Here is a 25,902-nt window from a genome sequence, read left to right as displayed (position 1 = left end):
TGTGCCTCCCAAACATTGGAACAGGGCTTGAATTCCCCCCCCAACCCCCACCCCCCACCCCCCACCCCCCACCCACTCTGTATCCTTCTCATACATCACATAGAGGAGCTGGATGTCAACACGCCCTTGGTCTTCTGCACTTTCTCCCACTCATAGCAAAAGTCATGTGGCTCAATATGGCAATATGAAGCAGCATAAAGAGCAAGAAAAAAAAAAGAATAGATAACATGAGGGGAGAAAGAGAGCGGTAGACTCAAGAGCATAAATCCTCACATTTATGTCTTTTTCAGTGAGAACGAGAGATGTTTAGGAGAGGGGAAAACAAGGAGAAAAGGGGGGGAAGGAAAGGTCATCATTTGCTGACTAGATCCAAAGTGTCAAAGCTTTTGCTGACCCAAGCAACAAATCTCTGGCCCTTTAATTAGCAACAGAGAATATTTGTGGACATGAAATGGAATATCTAATCTCCAATCGCGGTCGGAAAAGAAAAGGGAATGACTCAACCGCCTCTATTTACCAATAACACACTCAAGTTTGTTTCTCTCAACCGCTGAAAACTATACTCTGTCTTGGTTTGTTCTCCGACAACTTCGGTAGCTCGGTATTCACAATACTTCTGCCTCTCTTAAACAAAGTAATATTTCATCTTAATTTAATATTATTCATTTCATATTACAAATCAAAATGATTTGCTGCTCACAAGGCAAAGTGTGTATGAAAAATAGAGGAGACTAACTAATGTGCACACACACACACACACACACACACACACACACACACACACACACACAAAGACAGACAGACAGATGATTTACATAGATATGGTGTGAATAATAGGAGGGTTGAGCGGGCAACTCCTCTTCTGTCTCATCTTTCTCTCCTGGTGAAAACAGGCCTTCTCTCGCCATGGCTGGATTAATGGTGAACACATGTTAGGAGGAGGTCACTGTGTTCCAGTGGCTGCAATTTAGCATTAGTGGAAACTGTTAGATGGAAACAGTTCAGCTCCCATTCTGCCTTGCACTTAACCCCCTCCTTCTCCAAAGCCCTCCCCTCATTTTAAGCACCCTCATTCATTTCCCTCAAATCACCAGTTGAATTGTAGGCCTCACGCTCCATCCTACAAGGTCGGCGTGGTTTGCCCCCGAGGAGGAGCGTAAACAAGACAGACACACAAATGAGGTGAGGGAGAGGGGAGAGATGGGTTTCTGGATGCTGGAGACCAAAGCGCTGTGGCGGGGAAACACATTGGCAGTCAAGCACTTCGCTGCTCCTACATTAACAGTGACAGGCTATACCGCACACACATGATGCACACATATACGTTTTCTGTCCTAGAAAGAAAGTAACAGCGTGAACAGCTAGACGGACACACACACACACACGCACATGATATCATGATAATCCCTCGCAATCCAGGCTACTGTCATGGAGGTATGAAAGCCTGCCAAGGACATGTGAGAACCGACACCAAACCAGAACAAATAAACCGCACCGTAAGTTTTTCCCCCCGCCGCAGGAACTGAAAGAAAAAGGGAGAAAAAAAGAAAAAAGAAAAATGGAGTGAGAAAGAGAAAAGCTACACAAGTTTAAAGGGGAGAAAAGCCCACAGCACGCGGCCCAGAGTGTGCCTCACATGCAACTGCCTCCCACCCACAGAGCAAGTCTCCAACACGCTGTGCTAGCTGGACCAGGGTGGAGAAAGCTGGAGCTGACACTGTAAGACTAGATAACAGATATCCATGCAGCAGTGCACCACGCACAGCCACAGAGAGAGATCAGGACCATTGATTTAGCAGCAAAAAGAGGTGAACGAGGCAGGAATATATCTGGGAAAAGCTGCCATTAAGAGGAAATAAAGGAAAAAATGAGGAAATACTTGAGCAGTAAAGGAAACAGCAAAGATGAGGTCCACATGCAAAAGGAGGACAGAGTGGAAAATGGTTATCTGTTGCATCTAATGATGATGTGTAATGTCCATATGCAACTTGTTAAAGTAATTTGCTCTATTTAAATCTGCGCTGATTGAAATATTTATATAAACAATGGATGAAAGGACTAAGTGTAATGTGAAAGGGGTGACTCACAGTGACAGAGAATTATCACCCGACTGCAGTTCCCCTCCGCTTTCAGCATCTTTCAGGCCATTGCTTTGGTTTTTAAGCAGCAGAAGGCAGCTGTTTTCAGCAAAAAACACTTCCTGCCTAGCGCCAAATGGCAGACAAAACTATAGCTGGTGAACATAGTGGAGCATCGAGCAGCTAAGAGCCAAGTATTTCTCTCAGGAGTTGGTGGAAACCAAACCAGGACTAACAGGGGAATGAATATCGGTCAACAATCATCATGTGGCCACATGATTCCAAATAAATAGATACTTTGTGGGTAAATATGCAGCTGTTTCCCAATACTTTTCCATAACTATGCCCCCAAGTCACAAAAAAAATCAATTAGGCAGCTTTAATATACCCTATTATAACATTAAAGCTGCAGATGGTGATTTTTCCATGTAACGTAATCTTTTAACTTTTTTAATTTTAACCTTTTAACTTCATGTGATGTACCAAACAATTTAGCTTAATTTGTGACCCATCACAAGTGATAGTTTTTATTATAAAAAGAAACAATGTAGCATATAATGTTATCTGCAGGGACCATCAAAAGTGCAGCAAACGGCAGTTGCAAATTGAGACCTTCTGTCGAGGTCGAGGCCATTGTGCCAAATGATCACCATTAACAGGCACTTTGCATAGCTCAAAGAGGACACACTGTACAGTCAAGGCAGCTCTAAAACTGCTTGCCTATTTCGGTCTGTGTTTCTGTATTTACAAGCTTTTTATGTTTCCAGTATGTGTGTATTGCTCATTAAAACGGTTTAGGTCAAGAGTCTCTTTTGGGGACAAAAGGTCAGTCCTGAATCCACTTTGAAAAACAGCCAGTGACAAGACATTATCTCCAAGAAGTGACCATATCTCCATAGGAGAACATTATTCCAGACCAGAATGGGTACACATGAGGTGAGTGTGGCCCAAAGTTGGGGCGAACTGGTGAGGCAAGGGAAAAACTACAATTAGACAAGATGTTATGATGATGGAAGGAAGGGTAGATTAGGGGCTTCGGCTGTATGTGTGGACTGTGGACAGTGGGGGAAAGAGGCCCATGTCTGACCTCAGCTGCCGCTACGGAAATTATCCCGCCAATTATCCAGGACGTATTCCCCTAGTGGTCCAAACACTCAGCGGCCAGCCTTTACGACCTTAGGAAACTTTCTGTGTTGTTTTACTGTGGTGACCTCACTGCAGCTAGCGTGCACTACAGCTCTGCTGGGAAGAGGGACTGCTACTTGTCACAACCCAAAAGCATGACATCAGGGGGGAAGAGAGTTTAAAGACCTGTGCAACCTCTATACAGTAGTCAGCATGGCTCTTAATGTGATACTGTATGGCTGAGATATAGACAATGTAAACACTGTCTGTGATAGGAAATCGGTGCTTGGTAAGAAAATAGCAAAAACTGTTGATAAGGTACATTGCAAAGTAAAAAAAAAAAAAAAAAAAAGAGGTACACTAAACGCTACTGTTTTGGTATCAAAGCTGAACAGAAAGATGTGAGAGATGAGCACTCCCTCAGAGAAAGCGCCCAGTGTCAGGACAGAAAGTGAGAGGCCAACAGTCGCAACATCCTTAAACGTAAAAAGCTTTTGTTGAAATGTGGTGACGACGTCAGTGCTGTTACGATACTTTGGCTTTAGGTTCGTTCGGCCATGAAGTGGATTAGATGGGACTATCTAATCCACTTCATGGATTAGTCCACTTCAACAGAGACATTTTGCTATTGCCATCATTTATTTATTTACATTAATTTTCTGTTTCAAAGTAAAAAAAAATGATGGGTCATTTTTCAGGTTCAGCTTTACTGTAATCCTTAAGCTCAACTCATATATTGACTTGCTAACAATAACAGATAACCACTGATATGAAAACCATATGGTTGTTTTGGCTTTCTGTCCAGGCCAAAATTATAGGTGAAAGCAATAAGGCATCTTGCAGAAGCATATACACTCACACACTGACAGCCAAGCAGAGGAAAGAGGAAACAGGTAATGGGTCTTGGCAAACTTCAACTCATGCTTCTCAAACTGCGGGCCAATCACAATGATGTAAATAGTCAGTCACAGCCAATCAAATACCTTGGTGTCAGAACAGGGGGATATTCTAGCGTTATCTATTTAACTGTATTTGATAAAGGCTGTTACCTTAGAGAGAGCCTGAATGTTGGTATGAAAGCCAAACTGGAATCAGCCAGAGACTGATGTCAGCCAGGAGTGAAGTAAATGGATGCCCACACTTAAATAAGCCAATTCATTTGTCAATTGCATTTTTCCTAAGTAAAACAAATGCACCGTACATCAATTTGTCTTGGTGAGATTGTTGTGGAGAAGTACTGGCAACGCTGCAACATAAGCACATGACACAACGTACAGCACTTCGCATTTAGTGCAAAGAAAAGGCGTAAGATATAAAACAAATAATAGAGCGTACATATCCATAGCAAAGGTTGGCCAGAGGGTGCTATCACCTGATGACTCCAAAAACTCAGGAAACAATCTGATGCTGCCCTTCAGACCAACTGGTCAAGACATATCACTCATCAGATCCCGTTGTAATGCAATAGAAGTATCACATTCATTTTTCACGGGCAGCAGAGCACGATTAATAATCCTGATCCATGCCAGTGAAACCATATGGGTCTACAGGAAAAGATCCAGCAGTAAAATTACTAACATCAGTCCTTCTGTGTCTACAGGAGAGGAAGAGCTGGACAAACACACGGGGCAGCTCTGCTGTTGTGCTGACAGCACTGAAAACACTGAAATGTGCCGATAGGAACCAGAAACAATGCTCAATAAACACAAATACACTTGTCTCATCAGCATGCAAATGATAAACAGAGACATGTCGACTGAGCATTGCAGAGGAAACTGAGAAAAATAACAGTTCGAACGAGACAATACAGCCCATGCTATACTGATCTGATCAGTATCCTTACCTGCCCCAAACACGGACACACACAGCATTCAAGATATCTGCAGATGTGTGTTTGCATGGACAAGCACGAGTACAAGACAAATATTCTCTTTGTGTACTGCAGTGAAATAGGCCAGTGATTGTGTCTACAAATTGTTCCACCCAATGCAGGAGGACAGATCCCCTGTGAATTCTGAGCAATGACATCATTACAGCAAGACATCAGTCTCATAATATTACTTCTATCTTTTGACAAATACAGTGTTAACAATTTTAATAATGCCTTGTGTCCCAGTAGATTCTCTCCCAGTGTAATAAAACAGCATCTGAAAAACCTGTACCTCATAAATTGAGGCCGTGAAGCATTTTTCCATCATTATACAGCAAGCTGTCTGTGTCACTGTGTTGGTCACTGAGGAGGAGGAGGCACTAAAATCTACACAAGTTCCCACGTTGGCAGCTAGAAGGGTATGTAAGAACTGTGCAGAATTACAGTAGAAATCATGTAACATGACATCAGTAGAATTTATTCTCCCTGGACCTTAGAAATGAGTTCTTCTTGGAGAGGGTTTGGGGTGGAGGTGGTGCAAAGGGTGAGATATGTTTCATCACTTGTGTGAGGAAGGCTTCTCGGCACTGGACACCAAAATAATATTAACATTTGCAGAATCCCAATGATCATTTCTCTTGCAGTCAGTTCCTTGTGGGTTTAAGATAAGATTGGTGCACCTTTGCACTAAACTCTAACTGTCCTTGTGTAGCTTTACCTGCTGGCCATGACAATACACGTAGTTAGCCTCCGTGGCAACAAAATCTTATATATTAATGTAATGCCTTCATGTTAAATTTAAAATTGATGCAGCAGAGACAGAGTTATCTTGACTTTCAGTCTCTATCATGGGTCGATCTCCAAAAACACTAGATCTGGCATTTCCCATAATGCAAATCATTGCCCCCAGTTTATATGCAGGTAAGAGAGAATAAAATACACCAGAGTAGGCCTTGCTGATAGATCAATAAATCAATTTGGTCATGAGTATTGCGACTACTGATCTAATGTTAAAGAATTAACTGCCATTGAATGTGCATAAAGTACCCAATAATAAAAATAAAAGGATAGTATGGGATCACATGTATTGTTGTATGCACTGGAGCAGTCAGACCTTTAAATCTCAGTAGTAATATTAGGAGCAAAGAGCAACAGATTTAAATCCCCAAAGACAGACTCCCACCCACACCTACACCACAGCACTGTTTGTTTTCCATTCCTAGGATGTCATTAGACACGGCAGCAGAGAAGAAACAACCAGAGTTATGTAGGAAATAAATAAAAAAATCTCTTTGGGTGTATTATTAGTTGACATAAGAGTTCCAGTCATATCAATGTCATAAGCGAGATCTATTGCAGGAAATGGATAGGGTGGTAAAACTGGCAACGATGTACAAATCCAAAGATTAATAAATGTGGATTTATGAATGGCTTAAGTTCGACTGCAGCTCAACACACTGCCGTTAAATGCATTTCAGTGGCGTGGCATTTTATATAAGGTGTGATTAACTACATTTAATAATGGTCGTTTTACTGCAGTACATTGGGCATTTCATTGCACAAGGTGCATCGCTTACCAAGCCTTTTACTGTGGGTTATACCTGGCAGACTGTAGTATGACTTACATCCAAATGTCAATCATACAAGTTACAGTTCAATCAAACAAAACTCAAAACACCCTTAGAGAAGAGAGCAATAAAACAAGTAGGCGTTTATGAGCTGTGTTAATAATGTATGTATAAATAGTTCATTGACAGCAGTGGATTGATGTTCATGCAACATTTTTCTTTTTCCACAGTTCTATGGACAATAACCCACAGTAACGAGAAACTAATTGAATCATTGCTTTGCTGTTAGAAGTGCAGTTTGTCTCTGTACTTCTTTTTAATGGCCTGTTTGATAGATGGCCCGTTCCTTCTGCCCAAAGGTGGAGAAGGTGGAGATGAGGGCAATGAAGCAATGGGTAGGAAGAAAACTAGGAAGGAGTGGAAGCAAAATGAAGGAGAGAAGAGGAAGTGGACATGGAAACGTAATAGTAAAATGTCACGGAAGGCTGGAGAAGAGAGCTCCATTTATAAATGCATCCAGTCAATCCCAGCATGGGGGCACACAGTGGCCTGAGTCCTGGGGGGGGGGGGCACAGACTAGAGTCAGAAGGGGGCAGTCCAGGGGGGCAGATTGGGGGGTGCAAGTCCTTTCCAAAACTCTGATTCCTAGAAAAACACAAATCGGCCATTCATTTTCCTCCTCCTGCCTTCATGCTCTGGCCCTCGCTCACTCAGCCAAGGAAGTGATCAGTGACTGCTGTTGAACTGAAGGCAGAGACAGGCCCAATCTTGTACACAGACTCATTTGCCAATGGCGTCACCATGGAAAATGCATATCCATCCAGAATTTTAGTCCTGTATCATACATACATCTTAGAGCTTCTCTCCGGTTTCTGATAAAGTCAAGTAAAGTGCAAAGCAGACGTTTGTTATTCTTTTATCAAGCCTACAAGGCCTCAACAGTTCACACGTATATAGATTCAGTTGTAAATCACACTGTATAGATCTTTTCACAAATGTTTAGGGATGCTCACAAGGGAACTGGGATGGAATCAATTTTTCAAGGCACATTGAGGTCACTTTAATGCCCTTATGAACACAATCGTATTTAATAAGTTAGATAACTTTCCAAGAGCATATCCTCATTTTCCTTAAGTAAGCTACTCTCATATTTTTCCACATTAGTATCCATTTATGAATATGAATGAAAGCTTGTCAAAAAAATTCCATATCAGTCCATTTTCCACGCTGATTGCTGCTACTGAAGCATTCCAGACGAGTGCATGTCATTACGTCTGCCTAATCCCACATTAGTCTTCATTACCCAGACATGGCTTAATGATTCCGCTATCTCCACAAATTAGCCGACTGCTCTTTTTCTCCCTCTCTCTCTCTCTCTCACACACACACACACAGACGCACAGTCGGATGTGTGCTGAAATGCAAACAAACTTGCACCACCATCACACACATGTTTTCAATTCATACATGGGGCCATCTTTGATAACACTTTCACAAGACATTTAACGCATGCAGAACTTTGAGTAGCATGCAATGTATAGTTTATTATGTCAGCTATATATGACACAAAATTCACTGGGTGATTTACTGGTTAACAGTTCTTGCTCAAATCCACTCGGCATTGCAGAATGAATGGAATGAAATCTAAACATAAATCAGTTCATGGGGTCACTCTGTAGGTCCACACTCCACGTTAAGGGATTGGGACAGTGCACACTCACACAATAGCACACACACATACACAAACACACACGCGCGCACACACACATGCACGCATACACACACACACACACACACACACACACTACTACTAAAGCCAAGGATGGATATGCTGTAGAAAAGACACGTCTTGGCAGATATATTGTGGCTTTTACTGCTGTTGGCTTGTGTTCCACTTAACGCCCTTTACTTTTACACACACAGTTTATCACTCAGCTGCCTCTCAGCTCACTGCACTGTTAATTCAGTGGTTCAGAAAGCCAGCGGGTCACTGTGGAAGCCCTGAATGTCACTGGAGCTGGGGTCAACAAGCGGGGCAAACAGAGTGCTGGATCACACCTACTTTTTGACTGTAGTAGGTTTCATTTACACATGTGCATGTGCATACTGTATATTGTATATTTCACACAAGATACGTTCACATCTTGTGCATATACCACATAAAACTGGGGCTGGATGGTGTTTTTTCAAGTTTCTTGGACTGTTTGCCTATAATCATTTTTTCACAAGCAGCCATACCAGAACCTAAACAAAATGAACAAAAATGGAAAAGGAAAATTTTCATTCAAATTGCCAACAAAGATTCAAAGAATAAGAAAACAACATTATGAATGTGATAGATGCCCATTTTTGGTAGGTGCTACACAGTAGATACCAATGAAGTTCAAGTGAAAACACTAGTCTGCAAATATACACATATCTCCATCTATTGACGTAGCTAAAACAGATATAACTCCTCAGTTTCTTGTATGTGGGCCAAGCGGGGACCTCAACAGTTGTGAATGTTCACATATTCACTGCTGCACAAACTCCGTATTGAAGTGGGTCACATAGTCGGACATGATGGTATCCAAGAAAATTAATGCTTGTTTTGTGACAACCATGCTATTGGGCTAAACAACTTTTCAAGGGATTAAATTTTCTACAAAGGCAAAAAATGTCTATCTTACCATGAATATAAGCATACTCTAGATGTAGAGAACCAACCTCAGCACCACTGGGTTAGCACTACATCTCCACAAGCCAGGCGGAATGGAAAAACTCCCTTTTGGGCCATCATTGTCTTATTAGGACGAGTTTGTCTGTTCTGGCATAATATACTGTCAGATTGACACTTTAGGTTGGACTTTCCTCATGTAGCTGCAAGGCATGGCTGGTTAGTTATAATTAAAAACATCACATCCTCCAGCTGTAATTTAACCCATGACTGCACACAAGACACACAAAAATATGCTCACACACTGAGCAAGATCTGTAACACAGGCATTATATAACACTATCTGGTTATGAAAGTTCTGTCAACACAATGGCTCCTCTGACCTTAGGATGACTGTTGTTCTGCTCTTAAGATCAGCATGGTGACTCAAATACTAATTGTACGGTCGGTGACTGATTTGTGTTTGCGTGCCTTAAGTGTACCATTGATACTAGTGCAGCGATCTGCCTTAGCAAGAGGAATTATCTCACCCAAATGGCAGAACATTTTCCTTGTTTAATGAAAAATAAGCCCTCAAGGCTGAGTGGGAAACGAAATGACTTGTTAAATACGGGTGTTTTTTGCAGAGAGGGTATGAATGCAAAGTGAAAACAGCTGAGAAATGATACAGTGCAATCATCACCGGGGGTAGAAAATTAGTCTGAAACTGTTTTGTGAGTTACTGTATACCTGCACAGTGAGTTTGTGTTTAATATGCAAATGGCACTGCATACACATATAACCTTTTGCCTACTTGTTGAGTGCATACCATAACAGTGACTGTAACATCACAGTTTCTATCCCACATCTGCCAACAACTAATACCATATGTTCTGATAAACCAAGGTACTGGTGTAATTTTACTATAAGTTGTTCTGCTTTGAGCAGCCTTAAATAAAATAAAAAATTCACAGATAGATCCCAGTATTTTCATAGACAGAGCAGACATCCTGGCAGTGATTCTCACTGGGAGCAGAGCTATATGTATCATAAAAGTTAAAAGATGTTACAGTGGACAGACACAATTATCAGTTCACGTCCAAAGAACAGAGAATGAGCAGTACACAAGTGCGATTACACTAGCAGCTAAACCCCTCCTCATAGACAACCTCTGCCTGACACGTGCAAAGTGAGGAAAGATTTAGTCCCATAAGAAATCTCAGAATCTCCTTGGTAGCAAATAAGCCATAAAATGCAGAGACAAAAATCTCCGGCATCTGCTTTTTAAAAAGGGGCCATAAGGGAGTCTCGACTTTCTCTTGGTTATATAAACAATGGAGCTTTAAAGTCCAAATGCCTTTAACAGTACAGCTACTGCCCGGCCACTAAGACTGGTTCCTCCCTCCCTGTTTACGCAAACTAACCCTATAGGCCACGTTGGCTGATTACAGCTGTGTCCTACAATGACCAAGTGCCAAAATTCCAAATAGGTTTGTAACTATACGCTTTGTAAGTGTAAACATTTTCAGCATTAATTTTAAAAAACTGGATGACGTAAGAGATCACTACATCAAAGTCTTATAATGAGGTTGCAGGACTGACTAAATGACAGGGGGAATAAAGGTTACACACAGAATTAATGTTGGCAGAAAAAGCTAAATAAAGGATTTACAAGAAAATGAAATACAAAAGCAATTGAGAGGGTGAGAGAGGAGGGACAATGTCATGCTCCTTTGAATGTTCCCAGCCTGAGAAAAGACAACACCAGCTCTTGTTAAATTTGTTTACATCTTTCAAGCAACTCATTGTTTTTAACAAGGCCAAGAACTTTCTCAAAAGCAGAAAAATGAGCTTTATTTTTATTTGAGAGAAAAGGGGAAAGTGAGCATTTCCCTTGATGTGAGCCAGCAGGCGTTTTATTAGAAGTGATAGTACATGTGTCTATGCATATGTGTGTGTGTGTGTGTGTGTGTGTGTGTGTGTGTGTGTGTGCACGTGTATGTGTGTGTGTGTGAGTGTTTACACAGCTGGAAGTAGAGAGCGGAATCACTTCACCTGGCGGTAGTTCCTGGGGTGTCCGCTGTGATTCCATTAAAAGGCAGACAGGCTCTGGCACCCTCTCAGAAAACAAGAGGACTTCACTTACCAAAATATCCCTGCATTAGAGCTCAAAAAGCAGGCCAAATCCCTACAAACCCCTGCTGAATTTACTTAGGGGGCAAATGGTTCCCTCTCTAAACTCCTGATAGCTGATTGCTCTGGCAGGGTTCAGGTGGATCTGCTGAGTGGCCTCCAGCCCAGTTTCCACTCCATTCAAGTTTCCACTCAGACCCAGACGTGCCTCCACACCTCCCTCTCGTCTCTCCTGCTCTCAATCCAAACCACCCTCTTCACATCCTCCTCCTCAGGCCCGGTCCAAAAGCCAAAAACACTCACGCCAGATTGTGTAGCCTCCAGATCAGAAGGTGTTTTAGTGTCTTATCTATCCGTCTGACTGTCTGACTGTATGCTGCTCTCCCTCTTTACTCAGGTCCTCCCTCTCTGCTTCCCACCGTCAGCCTGTCCTGTAGCTGCCCATTGTGCTTCCTGTTAGATGTGATTCACCGATAGGGAGATATCGTGGTGAAAATAGTTGTGGTGGAGGTCAAACCACACTGAAATAACCACTTGGGATTGTTCATGCATCTCACTAACAGCTTTCCTGAATCATGGTCTTAGATATGGGACAGAGGACTACATAGAGGTCCAGCATTACTCTATCGATTCCCAAGCCAACCTGAGGAGAACCACGCTCAGCCTGTCTGCAAGTCTTTTTTTCCTATTTCATGGAAATTGGAGGCCTCAATGACCCTGCTGTGATACCAAGTGTTGCGGATTGACAAACCTCCAGAGCTCACTCTCTTCTCTACACAAGGCCTTCTCACACACACTTAGACAAGGATGCACACCTCCGGTCACACTGTGCACACAAGCATCCACATATCAAAACATGTAAGTGTAGTGCAGTTGCACTGCAGTCTGCAGAGCATGCTGCTCACTAATCTCCTGGTCACTGTCCTGCAGTCAACAGAAATAAAGAGGGAAGACCAGAACCAATTAGCTGTGAGGCAGTGAAGGAACACGCTGAGGTCCAGCAGTGCCTGTAATGTGGATCAAAGCAGCAGAAAATGGACTGAGTCTCGGTTTCATTAGCCCGCTGTCCTGGAAGCCCTGCTCTGTTTACAGGCCTGATTGAGCAGCACTGAAAGCAGATCACTAGCTGCTCACTTATCGTTTGTGCGTCGTCCAGAGCAATAAAATGCATATCCATACATAAGCAAGCTGCCAATTCCTGCAGGGAAAAAACAATTGCGTGGTTCACAGAGTGACACACCCTTGCATGTAATTAAAGCAAAGACTAAGCAACTAAAATCACAGCCTCAGATTCACACACATTGTGGGAGGGGGGGGGGGGGGGGGGGGGGATTATGAATTAAATGATAACCACATTTTAACCACAACCAGACAGACAGAGGAGAAAAGTGTTCATGTGTAGGTCTGTATCTGTTTGCTTTCAGTTATATTTGATAGCAAGACATAAACAACATTTAGGAAGAGAAGATTTGGTTCATACCTTTGTCGTCTTTGGTCTTTGGTAAACCAGTCAAGAAAGGGTCAAAACTGGGTCTGGAGGACACACAAGGAAAACATGTTACACAGCTGTTGCAAGATGCTGCCAATAAACTGGGTCATCCACGGGCCATTTACAGAAATCTACACTACCAATTTCATCAGCTGTTAAGTAGGATTGCCCTCATCCATTAGTGATGCAAAAACAAAACGTGCTGAGTTCAAAGTGAAGTGAATATTTCATTTAGCAGGTTGTTTACTGAACTTCATATGAGACTAAAGATCACTGATATCTATTATTGTTCAGTATCATTTATTTATTACTGTTAAAAGTTTTTATACTATTATTTAAAATGATATGCCATCACTTCTCTCAAGATGGTTTTTCTGGGCAAAAGAAAAGAAAAAAATCTATCATATCCTTCTTATCTCACCACAAACCTCTGGGCATGCAGACAGGCAGAAGTTGATATCTTCTGTAGTCATAAACATTTGACAGGACTTTGTAGCAAAGATGAACATATTAAAAACAAAAAACCTAATGTGGAAAATATGATTATTTAGAACAGGACTGAGCAAGAACTACCATCATTAAACGGTAGGGTAAATATATCTTGTTCCTATGAGCCAATTTGCTTTGTAGCCAGTAGTCGTGGACTCACACAAAACAAACAAGTAAATCAGTAGCTTCAACTTATCTGAGCAGTTGAGAACATGTTTTGATTCCTCTGGCAAACATAGTTACACATGACCTCTAATGTTTACGTATCCAATAAAAAGCTAGGTAGGTGCTAGGGGCAGACATGGGCAATACGAACACATGCTGCAAAGTTATGAGTTCGGCAAAAGATATGTACTGAGGCAGTGGTTAATGTTTGTACTACAAACTATATCAGCAACAATAAATAAAATCTAATATTAAACAATATTTTTTCATTACTGTGTACTGGATATATGAATATTACTGACCCATTCTAAAGCCAGGCAAAACAACGATTAGGGCTAAAATCAATAAAACTCACTTTCTGCCATCTGGATTAGTGGTGGGATTCACCCTTCACTCACCCATCAACTTGAGCTAATACTGAATCTAATTCTAAAAGTGAGTATATGTCTCATGTTAAAACAAGACTTTTGGCCCTCAAAGTGCCTGTATCCACATCGTGCCACCTGCGCTCCCTCTTTAAAAAAATCCTGTGTAGCAAATCTTTCTATCAGCAGGCATCTGCAGTTAAACACCTTACTATTTGATTTGGTGCGGGTATGGCAAGCTGTAGCATGCAAACTACCAGCAAATCAGAATGCATCATGACAGCACATTAAAATGTGTCGAACTGTTTCACTCACAACCAACTATTCTAATTATATAATAAAGTAAAAAGAAACGTATCAACAGTAACAATACACACTCCAACAAAGTAAAGTTATTCAGTGCCACATAAAGCGGCACACATTCATATTTTGATTGTTAACTATAATTACATGTCTTACAAGGCAACAAGCCTGACACCACATTTTGTAACTAATCACTTTTGTAACTGCAGGTAGTACTTTTCCAACAGTTTGAGAGACGGTGCATTTCACAAGCAAATCTATGCTCAAAAGTATAGGTCTTTCCTTTAGTTTTCTCAATGTTTTCTTTTAGCAAACTAAATAACAAATGAAATCCTCTTTGAATCTCCTGAAATCCAGGTTCCACAAAACCAACACCTTCAAGTGGCGCTCACAAGTGCCTTTTTGCTCATATCAAAGGGTTTTGATGACTGACACATGCAGCCCAAACACCTGTACACATTCCATTTCAACAAGATCTATGGTAAGTGCCCACAGCACTGTGCTGAACCGTAGAAAGGGTAAACAACGTGGCACGTGTCTCAACTTATACTCTGCGAAATATCCCGAGAATATAATGAGCACATACATACACTGTACAGATGCACATATAACATGCATGGACACAAGTGTCAGGCAGACCCTGTGCAGTATTGTTTTGATAGGCAATGGGCTGAGTGTTGGAGATGAGGATGTGTGTGAAAGATTGGGCCCGCTCAGAAGCCGCTGTGCATGGAGCCTTGGAACGCACACATGGAACACGTAATTGAATGAGAAACGGTCTCTCGCAGGATCAAGACAGTTTTCTGGCACAGTAATAAAAGTATGAGGTTGCTGCAGACTTTTAGTTTTTTTGCTGCCTTCATCCTGTTTGCACTTTTATTTGGTTGGCCCCTTTGTGTACTCACTCTGCATCCTTTTTATGCCAAAGCATGCATAATGTCATGAACCTGTGTTGTTCAATACTTTACAAAAGGTATAAATCAGATCTAATAAAGAGTGGAAAAGACCTGTTTCCAGGAGTAAGAGAGACAGAGAGATTGGCAGAATGCTCAACTGTGCTGCTGCTACTCTCCCTCTCCAGTGTCGCCGATCTGCTGCCAAGATGGACGAGTTCTGGGCTCTTGGTTTCAGAATTTTATCACAACCACACATCCACACACACACACACAGCCAGCCTTCTCTCTGCTTGCCCCCTCTCAACACACCCTGACACTATCACTGCCATTCACACTTATATAAACCAAAGGCAGCCACGAGGAATGAGTCAGCGGCATGCTGATAAATATCACAACAAGAGGTACAGCAGTTACATGCGCACAAACAAAAATAAATGGTAATGTCTACGCCAGACAAGCACTGATACAGTTACAAGTGATTTGCAATCCATGGCCACAGAGAAATAAACCATGTGTGTCAACAAGCTCTTCGTTTTACTTGCTTTTTGGAAGCTGGCTGCATATCTCATTCTACTGACTCCCTGGGAAAGTTTTAATTATCTCTTAGAGGAATCAAAAGAGCAGCCCATTATCTTACTTGTATGGGAATAGTATAAAATGGAGTAAAAAAATAAATTAATAAAAAACTACTCTCTGACCTCTGCATTTTTCACAGTTTAGTTTTTTTTCACATGTGATTTGTTCTATCTGTGCAGCCCAGATCTTGATCTTCAAATTCTCTTCACTGTTTATTTAGGCATCAAAATGTGGGAAGTTTGAAAAATTAACATGCCTCGGTGACTAACATCTAATCTCTGATGTCTGATGAAGTCAGGAAGGTGGACTGTGGTAAAACTATCATAAGGTGATACATGGGGTTGAGAACAAGTTACAAATGAAAATACTGTCACATTCTGAAATGAATGGAAAATCCAGCAATATGCGACAAGGAAGCCAAAAGACAAAGTAGCACTTTTATTACCTTTATATATGACCGGTACCATGCCTGAAAAAACTGATTTATGCAACAATTCTTCAACAAAATGTTTTTAAGGTACAATATTAACTTACTTATTTACTTATCCACTGGGCTTGGTACACTGCTATCTGACTACTAAATTTTACAGAAAATAAGGTATTTTAGATTTTGGCACATGCCAATCAATTGAAAATACTGTGTCACTAACAGTTGTATTTGTGTAAACTTAGTCTACAGTGATTTACTATCTTAGGCGATTTTAATCTTGAACCGGTGGTTAATGTTAGAAATAGTGTTAGGTTGCTAAGTTTGAGGTTATATAAGTTTCTGCATTTTCTATGATGTTGTTTATCCATTGTGAACAATGAGGACTATTAATATCAAGGCATTTTTGGTTTGGTTATTGATGTATTCTGAGAAGACTAACAAGTTAAATGTTGGCACAGAAGGCTCTCTTGTAGTGCTGACACAAGACCCAAACTCATGAGTGTTGAGAGGGTAATAGCATATCTTGCTTTCTTGGCTGCTAGCTTCTTCACTATTTCTAAATTCTGTTGTTTTCAGAACCTTTTACAATCTTTCTACGCCAGGTCACTCAATCACAGCCTTGCTTCTTTCATTTGTCTACAGCAATCGCCAGGATTTTACAGAACATTTCAAGTTCAACCACAGCCTTGGAAGATCGGTTGGATGCTTTCACACATCTAGTGAAGCCATGTGTTGTTTGTATGGAAGATGTATCCAGCCCGTCTCAACTCGCAACTTCTCAGGCATGACATGAATACACCACATGTCTGCACATTGTGAGGACCTCAGTATCAGCAAACTTGTTCACCTCTTTGCAGATGACTGTGCTCTCTGTGCTGATACAGAGCAAAATTGAAAGACATCGTTGATTGCCTTTCTAAAGAAGAAAGAAATTGCAAAACAGATGCAAAGCACCAATCTGCTCCAGTAAAACCCACTGTAAAGCAATGTATTACTCTCAGTGCTGTTGAAATATTTATCTTGGCAGTTTACATTTTCATAAACTATACAAATATCCACACTGAAAATGTGTCAGATAAACCACTTTTCACTAGGTTATTTATTCCAGTTACAAAAAGAAGGAATCATTTTATGGATGTCATCCTGATTTTCATGGTACTTTAGGTGCTCCCAAATGTCAAACAATGGTCAGACTTAATATGAGAAGCTTGTCCTAGCTGTAAAATGACTTTCACTACTCACACACAGCCATGAATGTGAGAGATTATCGATGTTCTTCACAACTTCAGACCACACTGAAGTGAACAGTTACTGAGAATTTGGCGATTGAAGGGTTTAATTGATTACATGAAAGAAGCGAAAGGTTCTAGCGTTGAGTCTTAGAACTGAAGTTTGGCTGTCATGTATCCCATAAACCCAGACACCCTTGTGATGGTTGGTTTTAGTCACAGGTTTATATAAAGACAGAAAGGTGATTAGAGAGAGAGGATTTAGAGGGGCAATGAAAACCAGACCATAGCTCACCGAGCAAGTTCCTTGATTAATTCCACATTTTTCTCTGGCACACCCAGACGCTCTTTTCTTTTGTTGCTATCCCTCTATCACAAATACACAAAACCATGCAACTTTTACACTCACACAGAGCACAGAGAAAACAAAAGCATACCATCCCAGCAACAGATTTAGGAACTAAAGGCACAAAAGCAACAACAAAAACAGTGGTAGTGTCGTCAGGGTAAACTCTATGAACCAAGGTTTTACATCAGGGATTACAGTGAGTGCACAATGTGAAACATTGTCTACACTTTAAGCCCTCTTGGAGCATTAGGTTTCACTTTGGTCCCTTATAAATCACTGTCACAAGTGCATGTGAGGAGTGTCAACCTGAACAGGAGCCATGACAAAAATCAAATCCTCTTCAAGTGATCCCAAGGTTGGACTAAGATGTAAGTGGATGATCCCAGTCCTACAACTTGATGAAACCATGACTAAAGCAGCATGACATACTTTTTATTCCTGTTTCTAATTAGGTCAGAATCCAGATTTTTTTTTTGGTGAATTATTATTCATCTGAGTATCAGACCATGGTGTACTGCAGTCCCACCTGCATCAAGAAAACCCATTCCAAGACCTAGTAGTGACCCACAAATCTTTAGCACTGCTTCATTGCACAGCTAACATGCAAATACTTCTTCAAAATTTACAAACATAATTGTAAACAAAGTGGGAACAAAGCTCTAAATATGTAGACTCGGAGTTGCAGGTCGATAAGAAAGAAAGAAACCCATTTTAATGGAAAAATAACTTCAGGCTATTGTTTTGGCTTCTTCTGCCAAAGAATACATGTTGATTGTGATAAAGAGCCTTGTTATTTACCCTCGAGGTAAAAGAAATTCTGACAAAGCTAATTCAGTCTATGCTCTGCTGCAGGGTTTATCAGATCATGTTGACTTATCCCACAGGGCAGGTGATAGTTTCACATTATTTCACATTATAAAAGGTTGTTCTGAATGCATACTGAAACCAGTTAGACAATCTCTCCACAGGCTGTGATCCTGACTATGAGTTTATGTGTAAATACCGTCTGCTTAAAGATGATGATCATGACTATGAATCTAAGAAATAGAGGTAAATGCTACTTCACATAAAGATACAAATCACACATGAATTCAAGCATTTTTCTTCCACACACTGCTTCTAGGTTCATTTACTTGAGCTTCTTTCATTCAACTGTGATCCAGAAAATAATGTCAACATTCTGTAAATCCCCCAGCTACATACTTACTGTATCATGTTTGATCAGATCAAAAATTGGCAAGATGTGCAAGTCAAAACAAATATCCAAATTAATTCACAGTTGATATATAGCAGATTCATTTGTAGAGTGCATAGCATCTTGAAACAGAGATATCGAGTTATGAACTGTTTATGTGTACGGTGAATCTGCAGGAAGCATCAAGATCTTAAATCAAGATCATGTTCTAATCCAAACCAACGTCCCACTTGAAACCAGTAGCCATGACAGCCTGAGGCCAAATTATTCTTCTGCAGCAACAAAAACATTGCAGCAGTCAGCCTGGAAACACAAACACTGACAACAGCCACACCACAACCTATCCCATCATATATTCCTCCACCAGTAGAACTAGAGAGGCCGGGAACCTACGCTACACTAAACCACAAGTCCCTTAAGATTTGGGGGCAGAATGAATGAAAATCCAGACACACACAACACTACTGTTTCAGTACCTGAGATGGAAGCTTACACAGTATTACATTACTATTAGTAGTAGTAGTAGTAGTAGTAGTAGTAACTTTGAACAGAGCTGTAGACATAGGAGTCTATGATGTCATTCTAAAATACTTAGCAGTAATGCTACTTACAAATAAATCATTAGGCTGTGGACTTGCAAAATGCTCACTTGCGGTGCAGACAAGCCAGTCCACTGATTTATAGAGAGCAGAATAGTGGTATCACATTCTTGTTGGACCACGACACTCTTTGGCGAGGTAGACAGCTATTCCACCCTAATGCGGCAAACACCCGCTCACCGACACCCCTCTCGAAACCTTTACGGCCCCCTGCTGGCTACTGGACATAATGACTTACCCCCGCCAAGGTAGAATTGTTTGTCAGGCTCTGAAACATAAAAAACAACACTAAAAGTGGAGGTTCCTTTTTAGTTACAACTTGAACTGCCAAGAAATTAAATTTATGAGAAGGCTCGTCTACAATAACATATTAAAGCCCAATGAGAGTTTTTATTCCGCCTACAGGAGGAGCATTCAGTGGAAAGTGGAGGAGAGGGGTAGTTCTGGTTAGAGTCAAAGTACGCTGCAAATGTACTCAAGTGGTTATTTGCTGCAGGAAGTGTGTGCTAGAATTGGACTGAGGCATGTACTGTATCTCTGAGGGAACGGAAGGCATTTGGTCTCATGGTCAGATTGGATCCAGAGCCAGCGTTAAGAGTGTGCCTCGTGTCTCAAACAATGCTTTTGAGTTACAGCACATTGTTTGAGGTTAGGGCGTGTGGTTGAGTAGAGGTCTAGTGCACACTGTGAACTCCACTGTCTGTGGCTCTTCATTTAAATCTCTGCAGTCTCAACAAAAAAACATGGTGGTTCTGAAGTCAAAGGTTTAATGGGATTTACACCGTGTTTATGATGCATTCTTTTCAAGTCTTCTCTTACATTTTGCTTCAGCAATGTTTCGTAAATGTTCAACATAGCACGAATACTGCTAATGTGATTCAGCAATAAAGTATATCTACTGAGGATCAAGTAAGGCAACGCTGTCGTGGGTCCATCTGTGTTACTACAGTATGTGAATATATATGCAGGATTTAGTAGTGACAAGTCTCAGAGATCTCCAAACACAATTTAGTTAAATGCTAGAGATAACTGCATAATTTAGTGTTTCAGGGATACCAAAAGTTACACAGCAAATCTCTTGTTATTTAAGGACGCATACTAGCATAGCTGATCCCACCATGAGTGATGCAGTAGTTAGCAAAGTCTCTTCAAAGCAAGAAGTCCTGGGTTCAAATCCAAAAACTTCTGCGAGTTTGCAGGTTCTTTCCATGTCTGTGTGGGCTTCCTCCCACAGTCCAAAGACATAGACAAAGGGTTCAATTGCTGTCTGTATGTGTGTTAGCCCCATGACGGACTGGCGACCTGTGCAGTGTATAGACCCCACTTCTCATCCAGTGTGAGCTGAAATAGGCTCCAGCCGCCTGTGACCCTGCAAAAGATAAGCAGGTGTAAAGAATGGATGGATGATCACCTGAACTAGCTGTAATTTCTGTTGATCGGGAGTATCAAATCAATAATCTCTAAGATCCAATAATGTCTCTGAGCCGACTTCTCTTTCTTACAATTAACATTTACAAATTACAAAATGGGTGATTCTTATTTTTAATCTGAACTAAGATTCACACTGAATGTCAGGGAAATGTAATACGGCCTTGAAGAAGCATATACTGAACACTGCAAATAAAAAAGTGTTTTGCATCCGTTCTGCAGTTTGAAATGATGACTATATACAAAGTTCCAGTAAGTGTGACATAATAAAATCACTGGAGCTTAGTCTATGGTCATCTTATTTGAAGTAACATTACATTATGACATGTCCCTGAGTCCTACAGCCACATCTGGGCTTCAAATTGGCTTCAATGCAAACCAATGGGTGACATCATCAGGACACCAGATCCACTTCTTCTACACTACAGTCTGTGTTATGGGAAGTAGGTCAGACATTTACTACCAGAGTGCCAGCTTAAAGGACTTCATTATCTGACCACACGTCCCAGTGTAATGAAATGTATGCTTTTTGTGTATGGTCATACAGTATTTGCCTGGATTCTCAGAGGTCTTGTGAACCAGTCAGTAAAAAGGAAAGATGTGTCCTACTTTTAGCAGAATGTGTGACCTACACCGTCATGGACTGTCTGAAAAATAATTTTTTCTCTAATTTACCTACTTTTCCCAAAGGAGACAAGAGGAAAAATATACAAACAAGCATCAGAGTTCATGTTTACTCTACAGTGCAAACACCTAATAAACCTGTCTGGAGTGTACAAATGAACAGTATGTAAAAAGTGAATAGGCACACACAAACGCATACAGGCACGCAGGCACACACGTACACGCACGTGCACACACACACACACCATAGGATCATAGCCAAACTGCTTAGGTTACAGTGGAAGTGTGTTCAGCGTGGCTGGCCAGATTCCTTAACTATCAAAGCATATCACCAGTCAACTGACATCACTGCATTGTGAGCACCAACACCGCAGAGCCAAGGTACACCGGGAAAAGCTTTTGCAGAAGTAGAAGTAGAAGACTGGAACTGTTGTTGAGGCATACCGGTCATATTTGACAGTGACAGGATTGGTCACATGCCACGTACTGTTCATTTTATATTTCTTTCATATTGTGCAATACATTTTGGAGCAGCTGCAACAGAAAGGGTCCATTTTCAGAATGAATAGCAATTCCAGTGACAGCTAGAAGCCAGCCACATGAGCGCCGCTTGCCATTGGGAAGGGGGCTTAGTGAAAGAGGCTAGCAAAACAACATTCTCCAGCTATGCTAATTGGCATACTTTTCACATGGGCTGGAATGCTATGATAACATCCACCTCTTTTCCCTGAGGAGGCCTTGATCCTGCAGGCGTTTACTGGGTCAGGGGACCTTGATGTGGATGAAAGCAAAGGTAGAGGGGCTCCATTATGGATATACAGAGTGGGGGATGGTCTCTCACTCTTGGACAGACACGTAGTATTTGGATAAAGTGGGGGATGCTGATGCTTCTAGCAATGGTGTTTTGACGCATTGGAGTACAGATGGAGGCTTAGACTAGGAATTTTCTGTCATTCAGGGGGCTCATCTACGGAAGCCCTGAAAGGCAAATGAATAGTTTGTTCGTTTTTTTTTTTTCTTTTGGTTTTTTTTTTCTCCATCTGTGAAAACAGGTGAATTTTTACAATTTGATTTTGGCAATTTAAATTAATATAGTTATTAATTTGTCCCAGATTGAGACCAATATTGTGAAATATTTGATAGTCTTTTCTGTCATTCTTTATTTCCCATTGACTGTTGCTTATAGCTGTTGTTTCAGAACCATGGACAGCGCTATTAGTTGCGTGTTAGGTGCCGTGCTGGAGGAGATCGATAGACAAACGGAATATGTCACTTATTTAGCCTGTTTGCTTTTCTTGTTGTAAAAAGAACTATTGGCTCAAAATTTCAATTTTCGTCAAGCGACGGGGAACTGATGGGACAGTCAACAAGAGAGAGAGAGTCCAATTTAGAATAGGGTAGTGGTGCACTTCAGCCTCTTGTGGCCAAAATGAGTATTACAAAAACAAACACGAGAAAAAATCACATGCCTCTCAGCAGTTGTTTTCACAGATGAAAAAAAAAGAAACTTAGAAAAATAATACTCCAAAAAAAAGTTTTACTTGCCTTTCATGGCTTCCATACTCTGCTGTCACACCCTATGTACAGTGGAGTCTATGAGGCAGGGGGACTAGTGGGGAAGTAGGGTGGGTTTTGGGACAAAGTGGAGCCCTGTCTCTGCGGGGATGGTCACAGAGGCATGGGATTGATGGGGTGGTGATGAGAGACGGAGATGTCAGGGAACAGACACCCATTCAGGGTGGAACCAGTAAGAAAGGCCTACTGGGGAACTCTGGGGCCCATCATCACCTCTGCTCTCTGGCCTGGGCTAGGGAGGAAAAACTGGGGGAGGGAAAAATAGAGAAGAAGAGGGGACTGTCCAGTAGGGTTCATACACATCACCCCACTATAGGTTTATTATTCTGGAGTGTGACCTGAGCCAGCAGCCCGGCCGTCTACACAACCTACAGTATGTGTCCATGCACGACGCTGTGAATCAATTACTCCTCTATGCGACCTAAGTAAAAAAACAACTTCACGGTGAGTGTATGTGTGTCATGCTAGCAGGCTGTGGAGAAGAAAAAACAAACATAGCTGGTTTCCTCGTCTGAAGGGCATGACATTTTGTGTCACAGGTCCATCGCATGGCCTCCCAGATATTTCTGAGACAGAAATATGAGACTGATAGGAATCAGTCAGCTAAGGTCACACCAGGTACTCAGAGGGAGTCAGTAGGTAATATTCACATATGAGTGTAAGTAGGGATACATCCATCCAACTTTTTCTCTCTCAGTTCTAATACCTCAACTCAGGGTATCTCAATCCAGTACCAATTATCAATTTGATACCAGCGTTTTCTTTTCACCTAATTCAAACTCTGTGTACCTCACTACATGTAATTAATTTTGGTTATTTCTATTATTTTATCAACAATTAACGGTAAAGAGATTGAGAAAGAAGCTTGAGATACTTGATCCTCTTAGTAGTGTCAGTATAATAATACCAAGTATACCTCAAAATCAATTTTGGTGGCTCAGATTGATGCACTCAGATATAACTGTATGGTATATTCCTACAATAGAAAATTAACAGAATTGCTTTTAACTCACATGCTTTACGTTAATTATTTTTTTTCAGGTCATTCAATACAGGTCAATATCTGTGTTATGTATATATATTTATCTACACTAGGCCTCTACTCATGCTTGATTGTAAATGTTTTATCTATGAATGCACTGTATGCATTCTCATTTGGGGAGGGTTTGGGTGTTTTTCATTCCTGGTGGCCTCCCCTGGCTGCTGCTGCAGACAGACAGAGACATGGATGAATCGGCTATTGTTTGGGGTGCATGTGGCATATACGTCAAGGGACAGAGTAACCAGAGACCCTTTCCACATCCCCACCAGGGAGCTGAGCCGGAGAAACTCTAGTCACGTTCAAATAAATTCTTTCCTGTCCAAATTGACACCCTTCCGTTGCCATGGTGTGGCTTTGGTTTAGTTTACAGTAATTTGGAGTCTGGGTGGCACAGGAATGTGGTGAGGGACTGAGGCTTATGGTACACTTAAAATGACTTACGTGCTCAAATTATGGGGTGGGTTTCCAACACTTATCACTTTTGACATATACAAAAAAGGTATACCTGCTGCTAGAATTAAGCAAGCAATTATTTAAAATGGGCTAAATATAAATCAACAACAAAGTTATACTCCCTTTCTGTTGAAATTTAAATCTCTCTTATTTCCAAGGGCTTTACAGTTCATGTCCCCAAGTTAATTATTGACGTTTGATCCATATTTCTTTATACATGTCAAACTGTCTGTATTGGTTAAGAGGCCTCAGGGAAAGATTTATTTTCTACTACTTCTGTTTTCCCTGCTTCCCTGATCATTTTATTTCACTTTAGACAAACTAAAGCGACATAAAATGATCCATTTTGAGGAAGGGTTAACTGAAGGTGCATGTGAAACATACTGCTTTATGTCCAAAATCAGGCAGATATATTTGAAATTGCCTTGAGGCTGGACCAAACAATTCCAGCCAATGCATCTGCTCCTAATAAAAAACAATAATCAACCTCTCCGAACTGAAAATATCCAGCGGTGTGTGTATAGTTTGCATCAGGTAAATGGTGCATTCAGAAAGTCTTCAGACCCCTTAACTTTTTTCACATGTTGTTATGTTGTAGCCTCATGCTAAAATCATTTAAATGTATTTTCCCCTCATCAGTCTACACTCAATACCTCATAATGACAAAGCAGAAGTTTAGGAATTTATTAAAAATGAAAAACATCACATTGACATAAGTATTCAGATCCTTTACTCAGTACTTATTTGAAGCAACTTTGCCATGATGCCCAGATCAGTAGAGTGCTGCACTGATGGTTGACCTTCTGGAAGTTTCTCCCACCTCCACACAGGATCTCTGGAGCTCAGACAGAGTGACCATTGGGTTCTTGGTCACCTCTCTTACCTAGAGTCCTTTCTCCTCCAGTTTTTGCACAGTTTAACCCGGCAGCCAGCTCTTGTAAGAGTCCTGGTTGTTCCAAACTTCTTCCATTAAAGAAATGTGGAGGCTACTCTGGGGAGCCTTCAATGCAGCGGCATTTTTTATGGCCTCGATCTGTGTCTCTACACAATCCTGTATCTGGCTGGCTCTGCAGGCAGTTCCTTCCAACTCATGGCTTGGTTTTTGCTCTGATATGCATTGACAGATGTGAGAATCTATTGAATTTCCCACAGGTGGACTCCAATCAAGGTGTAGAAACATCTCAAAGATGACCAAGAGGAATGGGTGGCACCTGAGCTAAATATCCAAGAGTCATAGCAAAGGGTCTGAATACTTTTGTCAATACAATATTTCAATTTCAGAATTT

General features: G+C 41.1%; 1 protein-coding gene across 2 annotated transcripts in view; it reads right to left on the bottom strand.

The window, feature by feature from the left end:
- The window catches only part of LOC130176158 (zinc finger protein 469), a 183,783-nt gene that overhangs the window by 125,625 nt on the left and 32,256 nt on the right, over positions 1-25,902 (bottom strand). For both annotated transcript variants that reach the window (XR_008828840.1, XM_056387093.1), the window contains exon 3: positions 12,890-12,942. The gene's annotated coding sequence lies outside the window, so the exon portion shown is untranslated. The remainder of the gene's footprint in view (positions 1-12,889; positions 12,943-25,902) is intronic.

The sequence above is a fragment of the Seriola aureovittata genome, chromosome 10 (assembly GCF_021018895.1).
Source record: "Seriola aureovittata isolate HTS-2021-v1 ecotype China chromosome 10, ASM2101889v1, whole genome shotgun sequence".
Lineage (NCBI taxonomy): Eukaryota > Metazoa > Chordata > Actinopteri > Carangiformes > Carangidae > Seriola > Seriola aureovittata.
The sequence above is the reverse complement of the archived record's forward strand: the minus strand, read 5'-3'. Positions and strand labels throughout refer to the sequence as shown.